Raw genomic sequence first — 11,361 nt, forward strand, 5'->3', positions numbered from 1 at the left:
AAAGCAGAGCATGTAAAGCTGGACAGAGCCCTATTGAAAAACCCCACACATCCAAATTATATTGTTCAAGTTGCAAGATTCACAAAGTAAAGATAAACTACTTGGACTATCGTATCTTTCGCAAGGGAGTTGCAATTTTTTGACAAGCGAAGTCAATGGCTGGGGGGGCGTGGCCAGCTCATCACTCAGGTTGCGGGGTGGCTGGGGGGGAAATCTGTGGGTCTCTGGTAGAGGGGGGTGAGTGGGACTGGGGTGGGTGCCTTCCTTCCCTCCCTCTCTCCCATTGTCCCTTCCTTTCTTCTTTCCTTCTCTTCCTCCTTTCCATTGTCCCTCCCTCCCTCCCATTGTCCTGTGCTATGCCACCCAGACCCCAGCCTGGTTTTGGCAGGCACCGGAGCATTCTCACCACGCAGAGCGGCTGGGGGCGAAATGAATCGACGACATCATGGCGCTGCAGAGGCAGAGGAGAGCGCATGCTTGAAAGTGGCTGCACATGTGCTCCTCCTTTGCCCGGGGTTGCTGCTTGACCCACCACAGCTGGGCGTGTCGCGTGGCTGGCAGCTTTTGGCAGCACTACCAGGGTGGCGGGCAGGCAAGGGGGGCTTCTCCCTTTGGGGGTGGGGGAAGAAAGACACATTCTCCAACCGGCTCTTCCTTCCCCTTCGCTGGGCTGGGCTGCAATCTTGCCTGCTGCTTTGCATTTCCTCCTTCCTCCTCCCTGCCCTTGCAGAAAAAAGGAGAAGGCAGGCGGTGGGGCAGGGGGTTTCCCCATCCTGGATGCTCCAAGAAGGGGTTTCCCTTCCTTGTCTGCAGCCCCACCCTGGATTGCTGGCATCTTCCATCGGAGAAATCCCTATCTTTGCAAGAGAGGCAGAAGCGATCACCCTTTTGTAAGCAGGAAATCTTGCATGGGATTTGCAGCCGGGGATTCCCCCCACACACACACACTCTTTCCCTGGCTTGCCCCTGGGGTTTCCTCCCTCACGAGGAGATCCACAAGATTTCCTGCTTGCAAAAGGGTGATCACTTATGCCTCTCTGGCAAAGACAGGGATTCCTCTGGCAGAACAAAACTGAGAGGTGAAGAATGTGGAAGTATGGTAGGAAGGCAGTTCCTTAGCTTGGGTAACTGTGCCTGAAGTTGAAAACTTCCCTCTTCCATTCCCAGCAGGGAAAAGCAGCCAGCCACCTCTCCGCCTTCTCGCAAGGGGCGGGATTCTGGCCACTGTCAGCGTGGCCTGCGAGAGGCTGCGGTTATCCCTGGCAGTGCCTCTGTGGGCCAGCACCAACCTCCTTATTCTGGGCAGCCCTCTTGCCACAGTTGGAGAGAGAAGACACTCGTGCCTGGCTCTGTGTGAAGCCTGGTCTCTGACCGTAAGCACAACTGGGAAAAGGGGGCCCGTGTGTTGGGCTTGGATGTGAGAGCACAGGGCTGTTTGGGCCACTTGAGTTTTGTTAGCAACCTTGGCTGAAGGACGGGGCACACGGGGCGCTCGGAAGGCTCTCACATGTATGTTCGGCTTCCGCATTGCACTGCCACCACTGCCGGCATCTGCAATCTGCCCAGCCTTCCCTTTGCCTGCTTTGCACAGCTCCTCCTGGGCCCCTGCAAGCGAGATTGGCAGAAGCATGAGATTGGCATTTCTGAGTACATACCAATTTGTGCTCCTACCTATCTTGCTCACTTGCTTTCTGCTTCCTTTCTAGCAGCCAATTCGAGTGAGGAGAAGAGGGAAAGAGCAGACTTGTCCAGGGGCAAGTAAAGAGGGCGGCCCATAGGGGAGCCTACAGGGAGAGTTATGGCCTGGCGCTCCATATAGTTTCCTCACCTCCGAAGCTCTGGGAGTGCCCGAGACTACCGACGCCACCCGAGCTCCCGCTCTGCTGGGCTCCCAGGGCGGTTCCCGAGGAAACGGTTTTCTCTGCTTGGATGGCTTGCTTCCACCATGTGCAGTCCCACCAAGAAGAAAAGAGGTTTGTGGGCAGTCCCACAAACAAAATAATTTGAATCAACCAATTCCCACCTTGCGAGATTTTTTTTTTGGTGAGGTTGGAATTGATTGATTGAACTCTCACTTTTGGGAGGAGGCTGCTCTGGGAGCCGCAGGAGAAGGCTCAAAGAGCGGCATGCAGCTCTGGAGCCGCGGGTTGCCGACACGTGTCCTAGAGGGAAGTAAAATCCCATTTCCAGGTTTGGATTGACCATAAAAACCTGGAAGCTTTGAAAACCCCTTGGAAACTATCCCAAAACAAGCACAATGGGCTCTGTACTTCCAATGTTTCAATTTCATCTTATGCTATTTACCGGGGGAGGGGGGACTTCCTGGCTGACGCTTTGTCGAGAATGCTGCAATATAACAGTTCCAAAGAGGAAGTAATCAAGCCCCTTCTCCCCTCACATCAACTGGCAGCTCAAGTAACCACCAGAGTGCAGCAGAAGAGGAAAAAACTGTCATGGAAAAACCCAATGAAAAAGACAAGAGACAGCAACACAAAACAATACTTCTTACTTTAAGATTCAGGTTTATTTTGCTAATAATTTGGAACATAGCAAACATAATAACACAGCATCACTTACATTAGTAATCCATTGTAATGATGATCAGCAATCTTACCTTTCTGCTGACTCTTTGCTGAACATAACTTTCTACATACCGTATTTTCTGGTGTATAAGACGACTTTCTAAACCAAAAAATCTTCTCAAAAGTTGGGGGTCGTCTTATACGCCCAGTTGTCTTATACGCTGGAAAATACGGGTATCTTGGGACCCACCTGGAAGTTGGGCTGAGGCTGCCACCAGCCAGGCGACCAGCTTCTGCTGGTTCCCTTGGCCCATCCTGGCTTTCTGAACTGACCCAAGACAGGCACGCAAGCGGGGCCGCTGAAGGGTTTCCTCCTGCTCACTTGTCGTTGGGGCTGCAGCAGATTCCGGAGATTTTTCACACACACACACACCCCGGTATAAACACGGAAAGAAATTCAAGGTTTCTGTGGCCACTTTCAGCCTGCAAAGGAGAGCGTTGCTTGGACAGATCCCTGTACCAGTTCATACAGTACAGCACCAGTACATACAGTACAGTATACAAATGTCCAACAGTCAAGACCCCATCATGGCTCCACCAGCAAGAAGAAAGAAATATCAAGCCAGTTTCAAACTTAAAGTTGTAAACTTTGTCTCTTTGAAAAGAGACTGGCTTAGATAGGACAAGTTTGAGATGGAGCAGAGAGGCAGGTCGCCTCATTTTTTGACTCGCAAATCATGGCCTTTCTGCTTTCTCTTTTTCTATCTGGGGATCCAGCCTCAAGCCCTCGTCCCCGAAGCAAGGAAAGCCTGAGAAAAGATTTCATTTCTCTGCGCGGCCAGGCACTTCCTACCTCTTGCAGGGCAGGGTTTGAAGGCGATTTAGGTCCTGCGATCAATTCCCAAAGGAGGCTACCATTTTTTAAGTATGTTTGTATGTGTGTGTGTGTGTGTGTGTGTGTGTGTGTGTATGTATGTATATATGTATATATATATGCTGGAAAATTTGCATAAAAATACGACTCCTGGGCATGTCTATGGTACAAATAAAATACGAACACCAGGAGAGTATAAATATAAAAATATACTTTACTAAAAAGCTGCCAAGCTTTCATTTGGAAACTCCAAACATCATCAGGGCTAAGGAGCCAGTAAACAATGATGACTTAAATGGGTTTTGCCGACATCTGCACCCGGCTCATGGACCGGTCCCGGCCGGTTAATTAGTGTTCCAGATGTTTCTTTATTACTCTCCTTACGCTTCCTTCTATGGTTCTTCCGGATCATTCCTTCCACTATCTCATTACCTACCAGCCATTTGGAAACCCGCCCTTATTGACAACGACTCCCTAACACAAAAAATGATGCCAGACCCACACTCACAAAAACCACACAGGATGTCACCACCACACATCCATGCAAAAAACAAACCCAAAGCCACACCGATGACAAGGCACGACCACAAACCAGAAGCCAGACCACAGCTGCATCATTAGCCACTTTAAACCCCTCCAATCTATACATGAAGCAAACTGACACCCTCCATGAAGAGGAGGCACGACCACGAACGCGAAGCCAAAAAATAGCAAGGCAGCCCAAAATCTTAAACCCCTCTGCAACTCAGACTAACCTGAGCACAACCAAACAGAACACTCCCCCAGCCAATCAGAGCACAGCCAAGCCCCTAACCATTCAGAACACACCTCCACCCAATCAGAACACAGCCAAGCTCCCACCCAATCAGTTCATACCCCCACTGGCAGTTAAAAGGAAGAAACAGCTAAGACCACACATTGCTGCTCGAAGCACGAAGCTGAAAACACCAGCCTGAAGATGACGAATGGGACTTCGTCGAAACGTCGCCAAGACACTTCCAATTTTACGCGGGAGAAAACCCGAACAACCAAAGACATACATACACACACACACATACACACACACACACACACACACACACACACATATATATATATATATATATATATATATATATTTGTTTTCTGAGGTTTTCGTCTTTGGTTGTTCGGGTTTTCTCCCGCGTAAAATTGGAAGTGTCTTGGCGACGTTTCAACGAAGTCCCATTCGTCATCTTCAGGCTGGTGTTTTCAGCTTCGTGCTTCGAGCAGCAATGTGTGGTCTTAGCTGCTCGAAGCACGAAGCTGAAAACACCAGCCTGAAGATGACAAATGGGACTTCGTTGAAACGTCGCCAAGACACTTCCAATTTTACGCGGGAGAAAACCCGAACAACCAAAGACCTACATACAAACACCTGCGAAAACCTCAGAAAACAACAACGGCCCATGGAAATTCAGGAGAATAACCAACGATTGATGGACTCCTCCCCCCTGCTCCAGGACCATGCACACGCTCCCGGACAGTGAGAGAACGGTTGCATGATGAGAAAGAGGCAATTAGCCAACAAACAATCATTCCCGACCCCCTGAAACCCAAAACAGCGATGATCCAGCAGCATCAGGAAAGAAGGAGGATGGGACCGGCTTGCCCTGTGACGACAGCCCACCAACGGAAACAACAGAGCGCCAATGGGAACGCCCAAGAGGATATAGAGATCGAGAGCAGTGTGAATGGGGGGGGAATGCAAATAAGGGTAGAATGTGATAGAGACTGTAAAAAAGATCACTGTGTTGATGGAGGGAAGGATGTAAAGGAACCAGACATACATATTCAAAAAAGGAGGGCACACAAGGGCTTGTGTGAGGAGGAAGGAGATATTCAAGGGATTCAGTCTGGCGTGGAGTCCGAGAACATTGATAATGGGGTGAAAGAGCAAGTAGATGTCAGATGGAATGGCAACGACAGAAACGGAGTTTATGCAGCCAAAGAGAGGGAAATGGAAAGCAAGGGATGGGGAGAAAGGCTGAGAGTGCGCCCCCATAGAATGAGGGATGACAATTGGGGAGCAAGTAAAGATCAGAAGAAGGAGGAAGGTAGGAGACACGGAGGTGTGAAGAGGGAACAACTTAGAGATACGAATGACCAAAAAAGGGGAGGAAAGAACCTCCCTAATTCAAGACAGTGGGAGGTAGAGGGGAATAATGACACACCCACAAGCAGTAAAAGCAAGAAAAGAGGAGTCATCAGTATGGAATCCGTAATTAAAAAGCAGTTAAATCAATTAGGACCTATGACAAGATCTAGGAGCCGTGTGCAAATGACGGCTCACCTATAAAGGCACTCTCCCACAGACCAGCATTAACCTTGACGATGTCAGAAGCATCTGACGAAAGCTTGGTGATTGGTGATGGTATTAAACTTTTATAGTTTATTATATTCCTGGTGTTCACGTTTTATTGGTAATTGATTATGGATTCACCCAGGAATCATATTTTTATTTTCACTATTCTTATTAATAACTATGACAGAGCAGTATTGCTCGTGGCGAAGAAGTGGGAGAGATTTGCGCACCGCATTTCGACTAATTACTGCAAACTGGCATTCTTGCATACCTGCCTCAAGGAGGACCTTCCCCCTAAGTCACTCAGGAGAAAACCTGCTATCAACTCCATGGAATGCTGGCAAGTTGTCCGTCAATATCAGCGCCGCACTATACGAGCGCTTATCAATGACCTACATAGACAGATCAATAGTCTAAAGACATGGACTCAGGAACATCGGGAACGATGCCATAATGAATTGATGGACCACCATTTTCAGGCATTAGAGCAACATATTCGGACAACTACCAGAAGAGCAAACTAGCGTGTGAAAGGGACACTCCAGCATAGGATGGATGCCCTCCGAGAATCTGGAAAAAGAACCCCCCCCCGTGAAGCTGGTATGTAATCTCTCAACAAAAGCACTCACCCCCTCACAACTTACCCTATTACAACAGGACGCAGGATGTAACCTCATGGACGCCCATACATTGGATTTTATAGCAGCATTAGAACCTGCTATGGGCCGTATTGAGGTGGGGGAAGAGGGGAAGAACTTTATCAGACAACAAGTCACAGGACTGTTAATGAACCACAAAAACCATCAGGTACTACCGAAAGATGAAATGGAGGCTATGGAACAACTAAAGAAAGACAACTCCATTGTGGTATTACCCGCGGATAAAGGAAGGGCCACGGTCGTGATGGACAGGGTGCAGTATACCAACAAAGCACTTGAACTACTCAAGGATACTACAGCGTATAAGGTAATAGAGAGGGACCCCATGACGGCGTTCAAAAATCGCGTCAATAAGATACTTAATGGCCTTAAACGTGGGGGGAGGATAGGGGATGACACCTTGAGAAGGGTATGTCCCGTGGACTCGGCAATGGCCAGATTCTACCCAAGATCCATAAGGACGGTGTCCCCCTCCACCCTATTGTGGCATTTAAGAACACCCCGACCTCGGGTCTGGCCAGGTAGCTGAGCAACCGTATCAGTCACTTGGTCAGCGATAGCACTACCACTATAAGGTCAGCAGGGGAGTTCTTAGATATGATTAGGACCCTAAGGATAGAGGATGATGAGCTAATGGTGTCGTTTGACGTCGTGTCGCTCTTCACCTCTATCCCACAGGATCTCGCGGTCACGGTAATAAAGGACCGCTTGAACCAGAAGGGCCTGGGACAACAACTACAGGACTCCCTCCGAATTAACTATCTAGTGGACCTTTTAGAGGTGTGCTTAAAAACCTTTTTTACATTTCAAGGTACCACGTATGAACAGGTCAAAGGAACACCCATGGGGTCCCCAATCCCTAGCGTCATAGCGGAGGCTGTGCTGCAACAACTAGAGCGCGTAGCGATGGCCCAATACCAACCTAAATTCTGGGCCCGCTACGTTGACGACACATTCGTGTTCATCAAAAGGGAGCATAAAGCTAACTTTGTGGGCATACTCAATTCGGTATACCCTGACATTCAGTTTACGGAGGAGGAGGAGAACCAGGGGAGACTGGCGTTCTTAGACGTAATGGTCCACCGCCAGCCAGATGGGACCCTGAGCACGAGGGTATACCGAAAACCTACGCATACAGATAGAATTCTGCATTATGCTAGTAACCATCCTATGACCCACAAAGTTAGCTGCACAAGAACGCTATTTAGACGAATAGACTCCCATTGCAGCACAGCCAAAGCTAAAAGGGAAGAAAGAAACCATCTCTTCCAAATATGCAGACGCAATGGTTACCCTACCAGGTTCATCAGATGCTGTAGTATACCACCCAAACCCCGGATGAGCTTGAATATGGAGGAACTCCCATCACAGATAACCCGTGTCACCCTTCCGTACATCAGCAATGTTTCAGAAGCAACAGCCAGGTTGTTAGCCCCCCATAAAGTGAGGGTGGCTCACAGACCTGACCAAACTTTAAGATCCAAAGTGATGCGCCCAAAAGACCTGCTCCCCAACACTGAAAAATCGGCAATCATATATAAAATCAACTGCAAAGATTGCCCCGTTAATTATGTTGGAGAGACTTCAAAAAGAATGAAGACTAGGGTCCATGAGCATAAATTAGCAGTAAAAAGGGGGGAACAGCACTCCCAAGTATGGGCGCACATGGCGGATTCTGGACATTGCTTTGACTTTGATAATGTATGCATCCTGTCCGGTGACAACACGAAAGAGGGCCGGTTACTAAAAGAGGCATGGCTCTCTGATGGGGACTTTGTCAACCGGCACATCGATTTGTGCCCGGCACATCTAACTTTAAGAGCATGGAGCAGGCGAGACCACCCACCCCTAAGGAGACACCCTGCGACAGTACCACGTAACCCTAGGGAAGAAGTTATGGAGGGGATGAATTTTCACCCCCCACAACAACAACAATGGCCCATGGACATTCAGGAGAATAACCAACGATTGAGGGACTCCTCCCCCCCTGCTCCAGGACCATGCACACGCTCCCGGACAGTGAGAGAACGGTTGCATGATGAGAAAGAGGCAATTAGCCAACAAACAATCATTCCCGACCCCCCGAAACCCAAAACAGCGATGATCCAGCAGCATCAGGAAAGAAGGAGGATGGGACTGGCTTGCCCTGTGACGACAGCCCACCAACGGAAACAACAGAGTGCCAATGGGAACGCCCGAGAGGATATAGAGATCGAGAGCAGTGTGAATGGGGGGGAAATGCAAATAAGGGTAGAATGTGATAGAAACTGTAAAAAAGATCACTGTGTTGATGGAGGGAAGGATATAAAGGAACCAGACATACATATTCAAAAAAGGAGGGCACACAGGGCTTGTGTGAGAAGGAAGGAGATATTCAAGGGATTCAGTCTGGCGTGGAGTCCGAGAACATTGATAATGGGGTGAAAGAGCAAGTAGATGTCAGATGGAATGGCAACGACAGAAACGGAGTTTATGCAGCCAAAGAGAGGGAAATGGAAAGCAAGGGATGGGGAGAAAGGCTGAGAGTGCGCCCCCATAGAATGAGGGATGACAATTGGGGAGCAAGTAAAGATCAGAAGAAGGAGGAAGGTAGGAGACACGGAGGTGTGAAGAGGGAACAACTTAGAGATACGAATGACCAAAAAAGGGGAGGAAAGAACCTCCCTAATTCAAGACAGTGGGAGGTAGAGGGGAATAATGACACACCCACAAGCAGTAAAAGCAAGAAAAGAGGAGTCATCAGTATGGAATCCGTAATTAAAAAGCAGTTAAATCAATTAGGACCTATGACAAGATCTAGGAGCCGTGTGCAAATGACGGCTCACCTATAAAGGCACTCTCCCACAGACCAGCATTAACCCTGACGATGTCAGAAGCATCTGACGAAAGCTTGGTGATCGGTGATGGTATTAAACTTTTATAGTTTATTATATTCCTGGTGTTCACGTTTTATTGGTAATTGATTATATATATATATATATATATATATATATATATATATATATATATATATATATATATATATCGGAAACTTTTGAGAATCCATAATCAGGAACAGAGAGGCCTTATGGTTTGTTGATTTCATATATGTATTCACTCAACAATATTTTAAACACACACACACATACCCGATCAATACAAAACACACCCTTCTTCAACAATGCAACCATGGATGGAGGAAAAACAAAAAAAAGGGAATAAAAGAGAGGTGACTTTAATTGTCAGGCAAGGAAATGGCATTTTGAAATGGCTGGAGGATGGGGAAGCACTTCCACTTAAAATCCTGCCTTTAAAACAACAACGACAACGACAACAAGGCACCGGATTGATCTTTCTCCAGATTTTCATAGGCATCCAAGAAAGAAACTCGATTGCACAGACACGACCAGGCAGTTTTCTTTGTATGTTACAAAAATGGCTTGCGCTGCTTTCTTCCCTGATGTCCCCCCTCCCCTGCCCATTGCAATCTACAGTCATGAGATTCCCTGGTGGCCTCCCATCCAAGGTTAACCAGGCCCGACGCTCCCAGCACAGCCCGCTGTGAGACGCTGTCTTTCTCTGGTTACACCTCTTTTGGACCAGCCAAAAGACCGAGTGGGCCTTCGTGGGGGGTGGACAGGCAAAAGGAACGAGGCGGCCTGATCTGGGGGAAATAGCAGCCTCGGTCTATTTGCGGGTTGCTCTCTCTGCAAGCCAACAGCGCTGCTGGCTTTGGGTCCGGTCAGGAAGCGGGGTTGTGAGCGGCAGTGCGGATGGAATGCGGCAGGTCTTGCTTTCCCAGCTAATCCGATTAAAGGGAGGGGAAAGTTTACCGGTCCCCACTGGGAAGAGCGTACAGTATCAAAACCAACATAAGGAAACTAAAGAGGAAAAGGAGACAGAAACAGAGATCGACAGAGAGAAGGGCCAGGTAGAAGATAGGGTGGGGGAAACTGTGGCCCTCCAGATATTGCTGAACTACAATTCCCAGCCTCGCTCACCATTGGCCATTCTAGGTGGGGTTGCTGGGAATCGTCTTGGAGACAGGGAGGGCTGGGCAAGCAGGGAGAGCTGACCCACCCAATCCAAGCAGGCTTTGTATACAACAACCAGTCAATCACCGGTAAGGTTGTTTGTATACTGGGTACATACAGTACAGCACCAGTATATGTACCAGTTCATACAGTACAGTATACAAATTTCCAACAGTCAAGACCCTATCATGGCTCCACCAGCAAGAAGAAAGAAATATGAAGCCAGTTTCAAACTTAAAGTTGTAAACTTTGCCATGGAACATAACTGTGCTGCTGCAAGACAATATGGAGTAACAGAAAAAATGGTTCGGGACTGGAAAGCAAATGAAAAAGCATTAAAGAGTATGCCAAAGGGTAAGTGTGCATTAAGAAGAGGCACCCCACATTGGCCAGAACTCGAAAAACATATAGCAGACATGGTGAATGAGCATCACCAAAATGGTTATGTAGTGACACGAAATAAAATACGTTTGTTTGCACTTCAGTGAGCCAAATCTAACCCAGATCACAGCAACAGATTTAAGGCCACTGTATCTTGGTGTACTAGATTCTTGGGAAGGCATAATATGGTACTGAGGCAAAAGACGAAAATTGCACAAAAATTACCTGCAGATCTTGATAGCAAAGTAATTAGTTTCCATCGATAAATACAACAGCACACTAAACATGGTTATGTGTTAAGTAGTATTGGAAATATGGATGAAACTCCAATGAATTTTGATATGGTTGGAAATAAAACTGTCCATCAAAAAGGTGAAAAAACGAGGGGCGGGGCCAGCTGTCAGGAAGAACGGGTGTGTTGGACGATTCTCTGAAGCATCTAACCCCGTTCCCGACTGTTTGACAGATCCTTTGGGGTCCCTAGTTCCCTGGAGGGGGACTGGGAACAAGGCGCCCTGGGGAGTGGTTTCAGGTGGCAGCCAGGAGCCACGAACCCAGGAGAAGCTTTGACAAGTCAAGCAGAGAAGGG

Source organism: Crotalus tigris, unplaced genomic scaffold (assembly GCF_016545835.1).
Source record: "Crotalus tigris isolate CLP2741 ecotype Arizona unplaced genomic scaffold, ASM1654583v1 scf7180000020906.486998, whole genome shotgun sequence".
NCBI lineage: Eukaryota > Metazoa > Chordata > Lepidosauria > Squamata > Viperidae > Crotalus > Crotalus tigris.